The sequence below is a fragment of the Panthera uncia genome, chromosome C2, assembly GCF_023721935.1.
Source record: "Panthera uncia isolate 11264 chromosome C2, Puncia_PCG_1.0, whole genome shotgun sequence".
NCBI classification, from domain to species: Eukaryota; Metazoa; Chordata; class Mammalia; order Carnivora; family Felidae; genus Panthera; species Panthera uncia.
In genome coordinates, this window is record NC_064810.1 from 1,454,567 (window position 1) to 1,470,128 (window position 15,562).

General features: G+C 54.4%; 1 protein-coding gene across 1 annotated transcript in view; it reads right to left on the minus strand.

The window, feature by feature from the left end:
* ADARB1 (adenosine deaminase RNA specific B1) overlaps window positions 1–15,561 on the minus strand; it is a 137,444-nt gene extending 121,883 nt beyond the window's left edge. The window contains exon 1 of the mRNA XM_049627714.1: window positions 15,546–15,561. The gene's annotated coding sequence lies outside the window, so the exon portion shown is untranslated. The remainder of the gene's footprint in view (window positions 1–15,545) is intronic.
* Window position 15,562: the final 1 nt, after the last annotated feature.

Below are 15,562 nucleotides of genomic sequence, written 5' to 3' on the forward strand. Positions count from 1 at the left end.
CGCATCTGTGGCAAGAACACTGGACACATGATGTGCCCGTGGGGCATCTGGGCTATATGATGGCGACCTGTCTTACCACAGGTGACGTTAACTTGGGTCACCTGGGTTAGCTGGTGTCTGCTGGCTTTCTCCACTCTAAAGTTACTATTTTTCCCTTTTTAATAAGTAAATAACTTGGGGAAGAGATAGAGCCCAGGCAAATATCCTGTTTCTCCTCAAACTCTCACCCACTAATCTCAGCCCCCATCCCTGAGTCTCACCTAAACTAATCGTTGCTGTACTGTCTTTTCTACGTCCTCACTCTTTCTACACTAATTAGAACCCTTCTGTTGGGAAGAGCTGCTCCTTCTCCCCCCGTTTATTTGCTTCTTTGTTCAATTATTTGTTTATATCAGTACAGAGTAGTGGGTATTTATTCTAGTCTATGGATTATAAACCGATCCTACATCATTTTATTTCCTCGCTCAGACTGACTAAACTCTGGCCATCTTTCCCGCTTGGGGTGGGCCCCCGTGCCCTCTCGACACACCCCACCCTTCCTGAGCGCCTCCTTACTTTCTGCACGGCCAGGTGTCCTGGCTGCACCTGTTCCTTCCTATCGGAGGATGATATCTGGGCATACTCGCCATTGCTGGGGCCTGTCAGGGGACGGAGACCCAGGGCACGTGCGTGTAACCCTCATGCTCACATCCATCTCTGCGCGTCCCTGTACACACCTATCCCGATGTGCACACGTTAGAGACCGTGGGTTTACACTGCGACCTGGCTCTGGTCGCCCACCCAGACGGACGACCTGTTCGGTCCTGGGTGCACACAGAGTAGGTTCACCCTGCGAACCTCAACCCCATGACAAGCACAGTTTTGTACAGTCCTCGGCCTCACAGAATGCAGCCAAAATGCCGTCTTCCAAGATGAGGCTGCCACCTTTCTTCCCGTCCCTTTTCCTGTGGCTCCGTTGTCGTTTGTGGGGACACTGAGGTTTGCTTCTGTGTGTATTCCACTTTAGCGCCCCCCACCTCCTGGCTGAAGTTAATGTGCTTCATTTGGGCGTGTGTAAACAGCGCAGTGGCTCCCAGAGTCAGGCTGTAGCGAGCGGTGTGCTTGGAGGGGCACCGCGCCCCCACACCTGCAGCCGAGTCTACTCCCCTGTCCCTCCCAGCCCTTCCCACCCACCCCCGTGGAACCAGTCCAGCCCCTGGCTCTGGCTCGTCCGTCCCGTTCCCTTTGGCACGAACGCGCAGCCGCGCCCGTGTCTTCCCACGGCCCTTCTTCCTGGTGGACAGAGCACAGCACCCTCTGGCAGCGTGCCTCGCTCGCTCCCTGGGTCTTGGAAGTCACCTCGAATCAGTTCACAGAGGCCGTACCGTCCTGCAGGTGGCACTTTGCGCTGTGGTCGACACACCTGCACGGATACGTAGGTCATTTCCATATGTGTTTCCATAGAGTTGGAGGTGCGCCCTCAAGCTAGACTCCTAGAAGGGAGAATGCTGGGGCGAAGCACCGGGCACATGGGGTTCCGCAGGCCGAATGGGGTGTTTTCGTGCCCAAGCACACAGCACTGATCTCCTCAGGCGGAGGAAATAAACAGTCAAATGAAGGGAAAGAGCTCATCTGCGGGGCCCGACACGGAGGGCTGTCAGCATAAGCCACCCTAGTAGCCGACGCTCCGCATCAGGACTGTGACATCTCACCCTGGAAGTAAAAGGTTCACGCGAGTCAAGAAGCTCAGCGCACGGAGACAGACGTGGTGAGCAAGCCACCCAAAATCTAGCAAATGGTCTTTACTAGCACTGTCCGTAACAGCGAAATGTTTTTATCCTAAACCCCATTTCGAAGCCCACACCCACGCGAGCACATATCCACACACAGCCGTGTTTGCTAATGTTCGGATCAGCTTTATTCACAGTAGTCGGAAAGTGCGAACACCCCTAACGCCCAGCCCCGGTCAAGGGACAGAAAGGATGTGCTGGATCCACGCAGGCAGGACCACCGAGCAAGTGACAGGAACAAAGTGTCGATCCGTTCCACAACATGGGCGGACCCCAAAAGCCTTGTTAAGGGAAAGAAGCCTGACCCGAAAGACTACAGGTTGCAATGATTCCATTGAAGTGCAATGTCTAGAAAAGACAGATTTGTAGACACAGATCAGTGGCTGCCAAGGCCTGCGGCTGGAACGGGAATTCACACAAACACAGGAACATTCCGGGGTGACGGAAACTTTTTTAAACTGGACTCTGGTGGGACACCTGGGTGGCACAATCGGTTAAGCGTCCGACTCTTGGTCTGGGCTCAGGTTTGTGAGTTCAAGCCCTGCATCGGGCTCTGTTTTGACACTGCGGAACTTGCTTGGGATTCCGTCTCTCCCTCGCTGTCTCTGCCTCTCCCCGACTTGTGCGTGCGCACTCACGCTCTGTCTCCCTCTCTCTCGAAGAAAACTTGAAAAAAACTTAAAACCGGACTGTGGTAAAGGCTGCACAACTCAGACATTTGTGAAAGTCACTGAATTGTCTTGTCTACAGAGGGTACATCTCATGACAGCCGCTTATACACAAAAGAAAACAAACCCTCCTCACAGAGCTTCCCCCACCTGTTATTTCCCAAGCGCGTCCCCTCAGAGCACTCAGAAAGGTGCACCCCCAGACAGCTGGGTCGCACGTGCGACAGCACCGCTTCTCCCAACGATCAGCGGGACTGGGAAACACAGGTCGGCTCTCCCACATCCTGGCTCCTCCACTCACAGCCGGGCTCTGTCCCAGGAACCCAGCGTACCCTGCACAGGGTGGTCCCGGCTCAGAAGTCTGGGAACTAAAGGGAAGAAAACTCCCTTTCCTACGGCAAGGGCTTGCGGTGAGAAACACCTAAGTTCATCAAACCCCCCTCTCCCTGCCCGGCCCTCCCCCCACACAGGGAGTTTAAGGGGAGCTGGGGGACACCGCACACGGCGCTCTCCGCTCCCTCCAGAATACTCTGCCGGTTTGCGCAACACCCGCTCTTTCTATGAAAATATCAGGCCGCTCGCAGTTTCGTCAGAGGGAGAAAATCAAAGAATAGAAAGCTTCATAGTAGAACGATCAACGATGTCACTCGTTCATGTGCATGTGGGTGAAAGCCCTCTACTGCGTGACACAAAAAACGTTAATGAGGGAAAACCCCCAGAGTAGGAGTGACAAGAAGTGAAGAGAGCGCGAGCTACATTCGGGTGACACTGCACCACGTACTCAGGACACGCAGTCAGCAGTCCTGAGAGGGCGTTCCCTCGCACCACTGCCGAAACCAGCCAAAAGGTGATGGGAGTGACTTTTCCATAGGTCTTCGGTGATGGGCAAATCTAGGTTGAACTCTCTGACCCCAAATTATCACTGCTCCGAATTCCTATGATTCGTTCCCATGAATTGCACATCTTCCTGGATTAAGATTTTGCAGCCCCAACTCCCAAAGCGGCTTCCAGCTGACGCAGTTTACTGCATGTGCCGCGACAGCCCTGAAACTGTTAACCTAAAAAATGACTACACGAGGCCCTTGAAACATTTAGATAACTTTTCGGTGAAAGTAAAGTTTTACTGCACTGCCAACCACAAAAGAGGCGGCCCGCCCAAGAGCACCGTGCTATGACAGAAACATACCGTAAAAGCCAGCGCGGATCATGGATTCAAGAGCGACCTCTCTGTTGGACTATTATTTGGGGTAGATTCCTATTCTGAAAAAGAATCAAATTCGAAACAATCCAGACTAATAAACATACAGTTTCACGCGACTGATGTCACGCATCGCCAGGACAGAGCAGACGTAACCCCTCAAATCGCTGCTCTGTAGACGGTGGCCTGAGCACGTAGGTCCCTCTTCAGATCGAGCCCAGGTCTAGACCACGTGAAGCATCTGAGTGAAGTCTCACCGTTGTCCGTCAGTCTTCGGATAGTGAGCGCTTCACACAGGACCCTACTCCCCGTCTCTACCTGGGGACGCCCCCTGAGTGAGCCCCCCTCCCTAAGGCAGAAGCCCTGCCCTCACACAGCCCCGGCACACATCAGAGGCAGGTCGCACAGACCGACACAAAGGCTGGCCTCAAAAGAGAGAAAGCTGGCAAAGCAGGTGCCCGGCAGAACCAACTCCTCACAAGAGAAGAAACGGAGATGGAGGAGAGCCGGGTGCCAGGTGGGGGGGTGAGTGTGGGCAGAGGGGGCCCGCGGCCCCGCAGGAAGCCTGCTCCTTGGCCTCACGCACAGGGCGGAGAGCTACCCGTGTCCTCAAGTAAATCCCTCTCCTCAGAAGAACCAAGCGCACGAACACCCAGAGAGCCAGAGAATTCACGCACGCCGAGCCGAAACAAGAAAAAGAAGTTGGGTCTGTGTGTGCGGCCTGCACAGAAAGGCACAGAATACGAGGCAAGCTCCAAACTTACCCCCGGCCTGACCAACAGATACGTTAACAAGCTCAGTTCCTAACTCTATGATGTCACGGCAGGGGGGCTGACTCAATACCGCCTCCCAGGGAATGATCTGTACGATAAGCTTTAGACTTACGCACCTGAAAACAATCCTCGCTCAGTTTAGTTCCAGACAACCAACAGAGTCTAGTCCCCTAAGACTAAGAAAATGGAACAAGGGAATCCCCTGGAGCCAGAACCCATTCCTCCACCCCCGAGATGCTGCCTCCTGACCCCCCTCCTCCCGCACCTCACCTCTTTCAGCAGAGCTGCCTGGTCCAGAGCGGGGGGGACAGGATACCCTGTGCCAGGCGCTAGCCTCTGGCGGACCGTAGCAGCCGCGAAGGGACGGGACATTGCCCACTTTCAACACAGGACCGCGCACAGGTTCTAGGATAAACATTTATTCAACAGCTCGCTGAATGGCCCCTGAAACCCTCAGAATTTATTATTTTACTCTTGCATACGAGAGTCTCCTAGAAATGGAACAAACCTTGGAAGTCACCAACGTGACCGCCCTTGTTTTCCGCTCCAGGAGCCTGCGGCAGGGTGGGAAGCAGATGGCCCAGCAAGTTCAGAGGCAGAGCCGGGACGAAATCCCCAGCTTCCTACACTCCGGGACACTCTCGCTTCCTCCTCCACCAAGCACCTTACAAGCCGCCTTCTCTCCAGGTTTTAAACCGGTTAAGCCTCCACCGCCGAGTCAGGTGTTCTTCATCATATTTGGCTGCTTTTCTGAAACCTCCCAGAATTACTCATATTCTCATTTCTGTCACAATGTCGCTATGTCCGTTACGTCCCTGACGGTCATTACTTAAGAGAACGCTTTTCAGTTGTAGGGCTGCCCTCCGGGGTTCAAATGGCAGCAGCAGGACGCAGCTGCTCTCGTAGGTTGAGGGCTCCCTGTTGGCAACAGACTAATTTACTCTACCGTACTTCATGGTTTTAGAACAATTTTGAATGTTTTGTAAATGTTTCTATTCTACGAAGAAAAGCACAAAAATCTGGAGATAACACAGACATACGGGGCATAAATAGATGACTGATTCACTGAGTACAACAGGAGCATGGGAGGGGCAGTGCGGGAGGCAGGCAAACAGCTTCGATCGGCTCGCCACTTCCTACCTGCGCAGAAAGTAAGAACACGTTAGTCATTTGTCCACAGACACTGACGACTGCCTCCTCTCTGCCATGCACCGTTCTGAGCCCTCAGGAGGGAGACAGGGCAAGACCCCCGCCTTCCGGAGGCTTCTGCTCAGAGGGCAGCCTGATGGGAGGGAGGAGGAGTGGATACGGAGGGACAGCAGGGCACAGTGGGTGAGAGGTGAGGGTGCAGAGGGGTGAAGCCCAGACCCCACAGCCAGAGGGGTGACCAGAGGGGACAGCGGGCCCCTGGGGGGACTGAGATGGGGGAACTTGCAGGGCTCCGAGCAGGAGAGTGATGGACCCGTCCTCCCCACTTAGGGCTCTGCTTTGGCTGACGGTCAGGAACAGGTGGAAGGAGGCCCGGGGCAGGAGCGTGCGGAGCAGAGGGTGAGGACAGTTCCACAGGAGGGGAGCCCCCTCAGAGCATCACGAGCAGCGGGCTGGATCAAGCTCGCTCCGACACGCCTGACACACGGGAGAGCTTCATATGCGTTAGCCAACACCACCCGGCTCTCCCAGAACTTACCGAGCCCCTTACATCAGTTCCCCGTCTGAAACACAGAGGTGACCCGCGCTCAAGGGAACACTCGTGAGGAATAACTAGGTACCCGGGACTCTCAGCTCCGGACAGTTCCGTGTCACGGCAGCTTCCACACGTGCACCTGTCTGTGTTTTACAAACAACATGGTACGTAGGCTCCTGATCACACGGAAGGATATTAACATTCTGCACGTCGCACACCAAGGGATGAGCAAACTGCAGATTCGAAGAGAACCCGCTGTGAGATGACGCCCGTAAGTGAAGACCCTTCACCTCGGGTCCTTCTGCCACCGAGCATCATGGCAAGCCAGGGAGCTCCAAGGGCACTTCTTAATCCCTCCGGTCTCCTCATCTCCTGGACTCGACCCACCGCCAGACCCTGCTGACTCCCGCTCACCCTGGCACCCCGGCACCCCACCACCCCTCCCCCCAAAGCCTTCCCGCCATCCGGAAGGGTGCAGAGCCGGGCCCTGCACGCCTCAACCTTGCCTCCACCACGCCCCCCCATCAACGGCTGGACGGGGGCTACTGCCCACCCCCCAGCTGCTCCAATAAGCAGGGTTCGGGCAGGGAATGCCCTCGGCCGCTCTCTGGGCAGGAAGAAGAGCTCATCTCTCTTCCGGGCCTCAGCGCGGCACCCCTCCCGAGAGAGGCGCCTGTGCAGAGCGACGCCTCAAGAAGGCACAGCCCCGGGACGCCATCTGCCGCAGCCCTCGTGCCTTTGGTCACCGCACAGACAAAGCAGCTTCGAGGACGCCCCGGTGCCCGGTTTAGCCTCCAGCTGGAACACTGGCCCAAGGAGGCAGAGGCCTTCTCCTCCAGAGTGTGTCCTTCCACGATGACTCACACAGAACCTGTCACTGCGGGCAAGGGTGCCAGGGCAGTGGAAATCAGTTTTCCCCTTTCCCCGGCACAGACGATGGGCACACAGGGAGTCAGGGGGGCTTCTATACACTTCATCCCATTGGCTGAACTACAGAGAACGTTGACATTTCAAAACTCCACACCTAAAAAAAAAATCAGATAACCACAAACAACAAAAACCAACACGCAAGGAAGAGATTTTACCATTTTAACAGGTAACTTTTCTTTACATTTTTATTTACTTTTGAGAGAGAGAGGAAGCAGGGGAGGGGCAGAGAGAGGGAGACACAGAATCCAAAGGAGGCTCCAGACTGTGCGCTGTCAGCACAGAGCCCGACGTGGGGCTCGAACCCACGAACCATGAGATCATGACCTGACCTGAGTCGAAGTCAGACGCTCAACCGACTGAGCCCCCCAGGCGCCCCTTGAACAGGTAACTTTCAGCGAATGCAGCCGCCCTGATGACGTTTCAGCATAACTGGGCCCAAGCAACACCTGTCCGCCTCAGGAGGTGGGGGCTCTCCTGGACGCAACACCAGCATCCTTCTAGATACTGTAAGACAAATGAAGCACAAAACAGCAGGCGAATCTTGCTGGTCCTCTGCTGTGGTACCAAGTTTGGTGACTAAAGGTGCCAACTTCTAGTTAAGTTAATGACACTTTTAGAGATAAGTGAATTGTAGGGGCACTCGGGTGGCTCTGTCGGTTAAGCGTCCAACTTCAGCTCAGGTCACGATCTCACAGTTTGTGGGTTCGAGCCCCACGTCGGGCTCTGTGCTGACAGCTCGGAGCCTGGAGCCTGCTTGGGATTCTGTCCCCCTCTCTCTCTGCCCCTCCCCGGCTCACGCACTTGTGCGCTCTCTCTTTCTCTCTCTCTCTCTCTCTCAAAAACTAAACATTAAAAAAATTTAGAAGTGAATTGTTTTAATAAAGAAAAATGCCATTTCCACATATATCTTTCTGTAAGGATGCCCCAAGGCATGTTTAAACACCGTAAGCTAATAAGAAACTGATCCTAAGTCCTAGGGCACGATTCCCCAGTTTCTTGGACTGAGCACAAAATTATCTTTTATTTTATGCCCTCCTTTCAAAAGGGCAGCATGTCTCTGAGAAATATTTTTGAAGTGAGTCAGTTCCCACGTGCAGAGGTCCTGTTCCTTCAACAAACCCTCTCACCTTCTCAAGGACTTGCCTCTTGCAATTACCCTTTTTCCAACATATTATAAATTTGTCCTTCTCTACTGGATTGCCCCTTAGCCCATAAACGCACCGTAATCGTTTCCATTTAAAAACCCAAATTACATAACTCCCTCAAGCCCATGGCCCCTCCAGCTTCTGCCAACAATTCCGCCCTGTTTTAACAAAGCTCCCCTAGAGAGTCCTCTACCTGTGACATCCTCTGTGACACCCCCTCACAGTCTCCTCGGCCATCATAAGGCTCACTCAGGAAGCCCTGGACTCCAGGCCAGCAGACCCTCCTGGTTTCCTCCTTCAACAGACCCCTTTAAGATGGGTATTGCTAGACCCTCCCCCTCCTCCACTCCTCCCTTTCCCCTCCTCCACTCCTCCCCCTCTCCTCCTCCTCTTCCCCCCCCTCCTCCTCCTCTTCCCTCTCCCCTCCTCCTCCCCCCCTCCTCCTCCTTCTGGGCCCCCTCCTCCTCCTCCTCCTGGGCCCCTTCCCCCTCCTCTCCCCTCCCCTCCTCCCTCTCCTCCCCCTCTCCCCTTCTCTTCCTCCCCCCTCTCCCCTCCTCCTCCCCCCATCTCCCTCACCTCCTCCCCCTCCCCCTCCTCCTGTGCACCCCTTGCCAGAAGCCCCCAGGCTTCATCCCTACCCTTCTGCTCATCTGTATCTATATCCACTGCAAAGCCCATGGTTTCAAATACCAGCAACAGGCAAATGACTCCCAAATTCACATATTTGACCCCAATCTCTTCTTGAGCCAAACTTTGAATTTCCACTAGTATCCAAACATCTCCACTCGGATGACTGCTTATAAAAACAAGTGAGGTACTATTTTAGGCACTTTACATTGGCTCAGTTTGTAGGCCCAACAACCAGAGGATCGAGGCTGCCACTGTTCTCCCTAATTCACGGATGAGAACACCAAGACAGAGAAAGATTAAACAGCTCGCTCAAGATCACGCTTCTGAAACGTGACGGAACAGAGATCCATCCCACCTGCTCACGGCCCAGTCTGCGGGTGTAACTGCTGAGGAACGGTCTCCCGCAGAGTCCGAGGCCTCACGGGGCCAGTCCCCAGCTCCCGATGCCAGCCTCAGACTTCTCTATCCCAAGGCCAGCGCCAGCCAACCGCTCAGGCCAACAACCTTGGGATCATTCCGGATGTTCCATCTCACGGCAAGTCTACTGGCAATCCTGACGGGCCTGCCTACAAAACACGCTACGGTTCATCAGCTCTAAGTGTGCACTTTCCCCCTCTGAACAACTGGGAAATCGGAGGTGTCCCACAATGCTGTCAGCCGGGCAGGAGGGGAGTGTAGTGACTCTTGCCCGGGCACACTCAAACTCAGCTGTTACTCTCGGAGGCAAGACAGGAGACAGGACAACACAGCCCGCCGACAGGTCAGTCAACAAACCATTTAAGGACCAGAAACCTCTCCTTACTACCTGCCAGTAAGATCAAAAAAGCATCTAAACTCACAGACCAGGTCTCAGCCGCTTGGAAGACACCCCAGAGGGAGGCGCCTGGGGGGCTCAGTCGGTTGAGCGTCCGACTTCGGCTCAGGTCATGATCTTGTGGTTCGTGAGTACAAGCCCCGTGTCGGGCTCTGTGCTGACAGCTCAGGGCCTGGAGCCTGCTTCAGATTCTGTGTCTCCCTCTCTCTGCCCCTCCCCCGCTCACATTCTGTGTGTGTGTGTGTGTGTGTGTGTGTGTGTGTCTAAATTTAACTAAACATTTTTAAAAAAGGAAAAAAAAGGAAGACACCCCAGAGACAGCAGTGGTGAGGCCTTAAGGAATGCCAGCACAGGGAACAACGTGGAAGGCAGCATGACATCACATCGATGCTTGGTCGAAGGATGACCGGGAAGAATCAAATTCTAAATGGAAAGAAATTTTAGAATTACTTATTTTATTTTACTTCACTTCTATTTTCCTTTTCGATGAAAGCACCACAGTCTGATTTTAAAAGTCTTCGCTTAAAGTCCAAGAGCACTGTCGATGAGCATAAGTGAGGCCCAGGCGATATGAAAGGACTGCGTCACAGGGTAACTGGCAACATTTGCCCGCTAAGAGTACAAGCCTGAAATACAGCCTGCCAGATCTGAGCTCACCACCTGTGCCCTGGCCCATCGTGGTCCCCCCACGCTCCTGCCAGCACCCCCTGGCGGTGGCAGGGGAGGCGAGAAGGGCCCGTGCAGTCACAGGGCTCAGCGCAGTCCTGCCTTTGCCACTGACGTGTGCCCTCGCTGGGCCCCGTCTTCCCCACAAGTAACATGGAAAACTAACGTGCCTACCTCTTGGACTAATGCAAAGCCAGCTAATACACAGAAGGTGCTTTAATCCCCTGGCACGTCACAAGGACCTAATAAACATTAGCTGCATGAGAGCCAGAGTGCTTCTTTTATTTTTTTAAGTCTATTTATTTTGAGAGAGAGAGACAGAGAGAGAAACGAGCAGGAAATGGGCAGAGAGAGAGGGAGAGAATCCCAAGCAGGCTCCGTGCTGTCAAGGCACAGCAGCTGGGGCAGGAGCGGGGCGGGGGGGGGGGGGGGGGCGGTCCCCTCCAACCAACAAACACTGAGAGCACCGCCTGGGCCAAGATCAAGAGTCAGATGCTTAGCTGCTTAACCGATTGAGCCATCCGGGCGCTCCCAGAGAGATTCTTTTAAAGATAGGTCATGACATCCCCTCCTTCAAAACTCTCTAAAGTCAACTAGGAAACAAAAAGGAAAGAAGGAAGGGAGGGAGGGAAGAAGGCTTCGAATCACAGGGTGATTACAATCTAAATTCCTCGCCACAGCTCCAGACCTCCTGCCTCCCTCCTCCTCACCGGCCTCCCACGATTCCAAACCCAAACCCAGGACGAGGACGTTCCTCCGGAGCTCCCAGCTGCCTGGTAGTGCCCAGCTCCCTCCGTCCCCTGCGCCCTCTCAGGCCCCCGCCCACCCTCGATCTCATTTTGTTTGCCCTTCCTGGCACGGAGGCCTTTAGCTGGGGCGCGCCGCCCCACCATGTGAATCTCATGAAGGCAAGAGCTACCCTTTACTGTGCTCACACCCAAGTCTCCAGTGCCCAGAAGAGAATCCAGCACACGGTGAACACCTGTGGGCGACCACGTGTGAGAAACAAAACCGGCCTAAAGGCAAGCAGAATTTCTCTGCACCTGCAGTGAAAACACCAGGTACCTTCAAGCCACTTCCACACACACTTAACCCCTCTCCATTTTAATCCATCACAAAGACGCTACACTGAACACCAAAGTCATGTTTTCTTTGTGCGCTCCTAGAACAGCAGCCAGGAATACTGATCACATCACGTTTTTAAACGTGATAATATGACACTCGTGGTCTACGCCCAACAGCCATCAGGCTATGCGGCAAGGTTATGTGAAGACCTCTCTCGGCTGCTGCATATTCCCTGTCCGCACCCCAAATAAAACTTAAAAACTCATTCAAGGAATAAAGACATTTTAATTATTTAAATACGCAATTTTGGGGTTTTTTAATTTTTATTTTTTTAAGTAAGCTCTATGCCCAACACGGACGGGGCTTGAACTCACGGCCCTGAGATCAAGACTCAGCATGCTTTACTGACTGAGCCAGCCAGGTGCCCCCCAACGTACAATTTTTAAAGGAAATTCTCACTATAAAGCTTTTCTACGTTACGAATGTATTTTTAAAGGGTTTTTTTTTTTTTAACACCACCATTTCCATCACACAAATTATAAATTTGGAAACTCATATTTTAGAAAATTGACACACACACACACACAAAAATCAAGGGTTTTTTTTAATAATTTTTTTTATTTTTAAAGTATTTATTTATTTATTTATTTTGAGAGAAAGAGAAAAAACGTGAGCATGGAGGGGCAGACAGTGAGAGAATGAGAGAGAATCCCAAGCAGGCTCTGTGCTGTCAGTGTGGAGCCTCACGTGGGGCTTGATCTCACAAACGGTGAGATCGTGACCTGAGCCAAATCAAGAGTCAGATGTCTAACCAACTGTGCCATCCAGGCGCCCCTAAGTTTTTAAATCAACTTGGAACTCTCTAAGTTGTTCAGTTTCACACTAAGATTGACACTTTTTTTTTTTTATGTTTATTTCTTTTTGAGAGAGAGGGAGGGAGGAGTGAGGGAAGGGCAGAGAGAGGGGGAGACACAGAAATCGAAGCAGGCTCCAGGCTCTGAGCTGACAGCAGAGAGCCTAACACAGGGCTCAAACCCAGGAACGGTGAGATCATGACCTGAGCCGAAGTCGGACGCTTAACCGACTGAGCCACCCAGGTGCCCCAAGATTGACACTTTTTCTTAAACAAAAATTTTACAGGCTGGTAAGTGCACAGTCTCACCTATTAATCTTCAAAGTATTCTTTCTACCTCCTATTTAAATAAGAGTCCTTTATCCTAAGTATTTACATAGCTCATCACAGCATTCCAGGGAATAAAACTCCATTCTTAAATAAAACTTACGCCTAAGGGATTCTGATGGCTAATAAAAATGATTAGTAGGTTTTGCTTGCACCCACGTATAAAAAATATTCACTGCAGCACTGTTATAGCAAATATTTAACACTATATCAAAACACATATACAACTGTGTGTGTATCTTGACTGCTGCTGGGAGATACACAATCAATGGGTCACAGCAGGTGGAATGAATGGAATGAGGTTTAAATGTCGGTACTTTCTCAATGTACTTTGTGCAACCTTCCATTTTTAAATCCATATGCAAAAATTGTAATGCTATACATTTCAGAGTCTTATATTTTATTTTTAAAAATCAAGTGCTATAAAAGCGGTTACTAACACTGCCCGTGCTTGGACTTTTTGAACCCTGCCTGTCCTGTTCAGCGCTGTATTGCCCAGGCCTGTAACAGGGAGGGCCCAGCACACAACGAGCCACAGATTAAGTGTCTGTCCATCGAATTAAGTTTGCTTTATTCATTCAGCAGACAAATACAAGTTCAAAGAATTTTCTTATCCCAAAAATCTGAAAGCAACTGAAATGTTTTTAGGGCGTGTCAATTCACCAGGGCGCACCTTAACCTACGAACCAAGAAGTTGTTCTCCGGTGATGTTCTTGTTGAAGTCTCGTCTCTTCACCTCCCAGCACTGACTTTATGAGCACACTGCACCTCGAGATACATGTGTCATCAATTTCTCAGAGCCGGACCAATTTTGTTTTCACCACTGCCCCCTGCAGAAAGGCCTCCTTTTTTCCCTTCCAACCATAGCTTCAAATTTTGTCCACGAGGTAGCTGAACACATTCAGTCCCAGGAACCCTGACACATCTAACAGGGCGTTACTCACCGACAAGACAAGCGTTCTTTCCCAAGCCCTGGTGAGTCCCCTGCCTCCACCCCCAGCAGGGCCCGGGATCGGCATCCGCACCCAGCTCGGCGCGTCTCACCGAATACTTCCCAAGCCCCTGTGGCGGGTGCCCACTCGGAGAGGACCCGCCCACTGGCGGAAGCACGCAGGGAAAGGCCCCTAATTCCCCGTCCAGGGTGGAGCACACAGCGCCTTCTCTTCTCCCCTCCCCTCCCCTCCCCTCCCCTCCCCTCCCCTCCCCTCCCCTCCGGGCAGCCCTCGGCAGGCAGAGGGTAGTCTCTGCCCCCAAGAAAAGACGGCAGCCAAAGACATTTCCTAGGGGCTGCTCTTGAGACAACCCGCTGTTTTAGAAAATGCAGCTCTGGTGGCACCTTTCAAAGGAGTAAAACACACCGGTGAATTTCAGAGAAAAGGAAAAGGACTACATAAACACTTCTATTCCCAAAGCTTACTGATCTATCGTCTTAATTAGGGCACTAAGAGTAAAGCAGCAAGTCTGATGATCCAGCCGCTTTCTTTATACTTAAGAACGGAACGCTAACCATTACGTTTTGTTTAATAAGGGGACAAAAACGTCCTTATCAGCAGTAACGACCAAAATCTGCTGGCTAAAAATATCAACTGCGAACCAAACACAAGAGTGCGGGACTCCGGCACATATGGGCACCGGAGCACCCTTCTCGGGACCCCAACACTTTCAGCGTCCACAGCCCAATGTGACACATTCCCTCGGACCGTCCACAGCCCGGTAATTTTCCTACTGCAGATCTGAACACGTCAGAATTCACCTCGGGCCCCCAGTCGCCCCAGATTGTTCCGGATCGCTCCAGACGCCCGGCACACGCCGCGGGAACTTGCCCGCCCCGGGCCGCCCGCGGCGCGCAGCTTCCCACGCGGACACGGCGTCCTCGGGAGGGGACGCGGGGCCATCGGGGGTGTAGCCCTCTCCCGGGGGGCGCAGGCTCAGCCCAAGGGCGCACTCTGCCCTCCGCGCACGTAGAGCCTCTGCACGGACACGGTGCCCTCCAGAAGGGGACGCGGGGCGGTCCCGGGCGCAGCCATCCTCCCCCGGGTGAAGAGCGTCGGGGCGGACACGGCACTCCTGGGCACGGGAAGGGGCTGTCCCTGGCGCAGTTTCTCCCCCCCAGGGGCTCAGCTCCATTCCGGGGTGCAACGTCCCCTCCCAGGGACGCAGTCTCCCCTTCATCCCGGGGCGCCTCTTCATCCGGGGCGCAGTGTCCCCTCCACTGGGGCGCAGCCTCCCCTTCATCCGGGGGCGCCGCCTCATCTGGGCGCAGTGTCCCCTCCACTGGGGCGCAGCTTTATCCCGGGGCGCAGCCTCCCCTTCATCCGGGGGCGCCGCCTCATCTGGGCGCAGTGTCCCCTCCACTGGGACGCAACCTTATCCCGGGGCGCAGTCTCCCCTTCAACCCAGGGCGCAGCCTACTCTCCCCGGGGCGCAGCCTCTCTCCTCCCAGGAACGCAGTCCGCCGCCGCCCCCCCCCAACACACACACATACACACACCGGCGGCAGCTTCATTCTGGGGGCGCCGCCACCCCTTCATCCTGGGGCGCAGCCCCCCCGCACGGACGCAGCTTCAACCCGGGGCGCAGCACCACCACCACCACGGGCGCATCTTCACCCCGGACACAGCCTCCCCTTCATCCCGGGCGCAGTGCCCCCACCGGGCGCAGCTTCGTCGCGGGGCGCAGCCTCCCTCACCCGCGGCGCAGAGCGTCCCGCGCAGACGCGGCGCTCCGGGGAAGAGACACGGGCCGTCCCGGGCGCAGCCTCCCCACCCCGGGCGGCCCGCACCCCGCCGGGCAGCCCCTCCGGACACCCCCGCCGGGCAGCCCCTCCAGCCTCCCGGGCCCCGGGCCCCCGGCCGGGCTTCACGGGGTCCCGCTCGAGGCGCACGCCCGGCCCGGCCTCACCACCTGCCCGGCGGCGCTTACATAAACGCGGCCCCGGCGGCGGTGCCCGGCCGCGGGGTCCGAGCCCCCGCCCTGGCCTCGCCTCGCCGCGCCTCGCCCCGCCTCGCCTCGCCTCGCCTCACCTCAGCCGCGGGCCGCG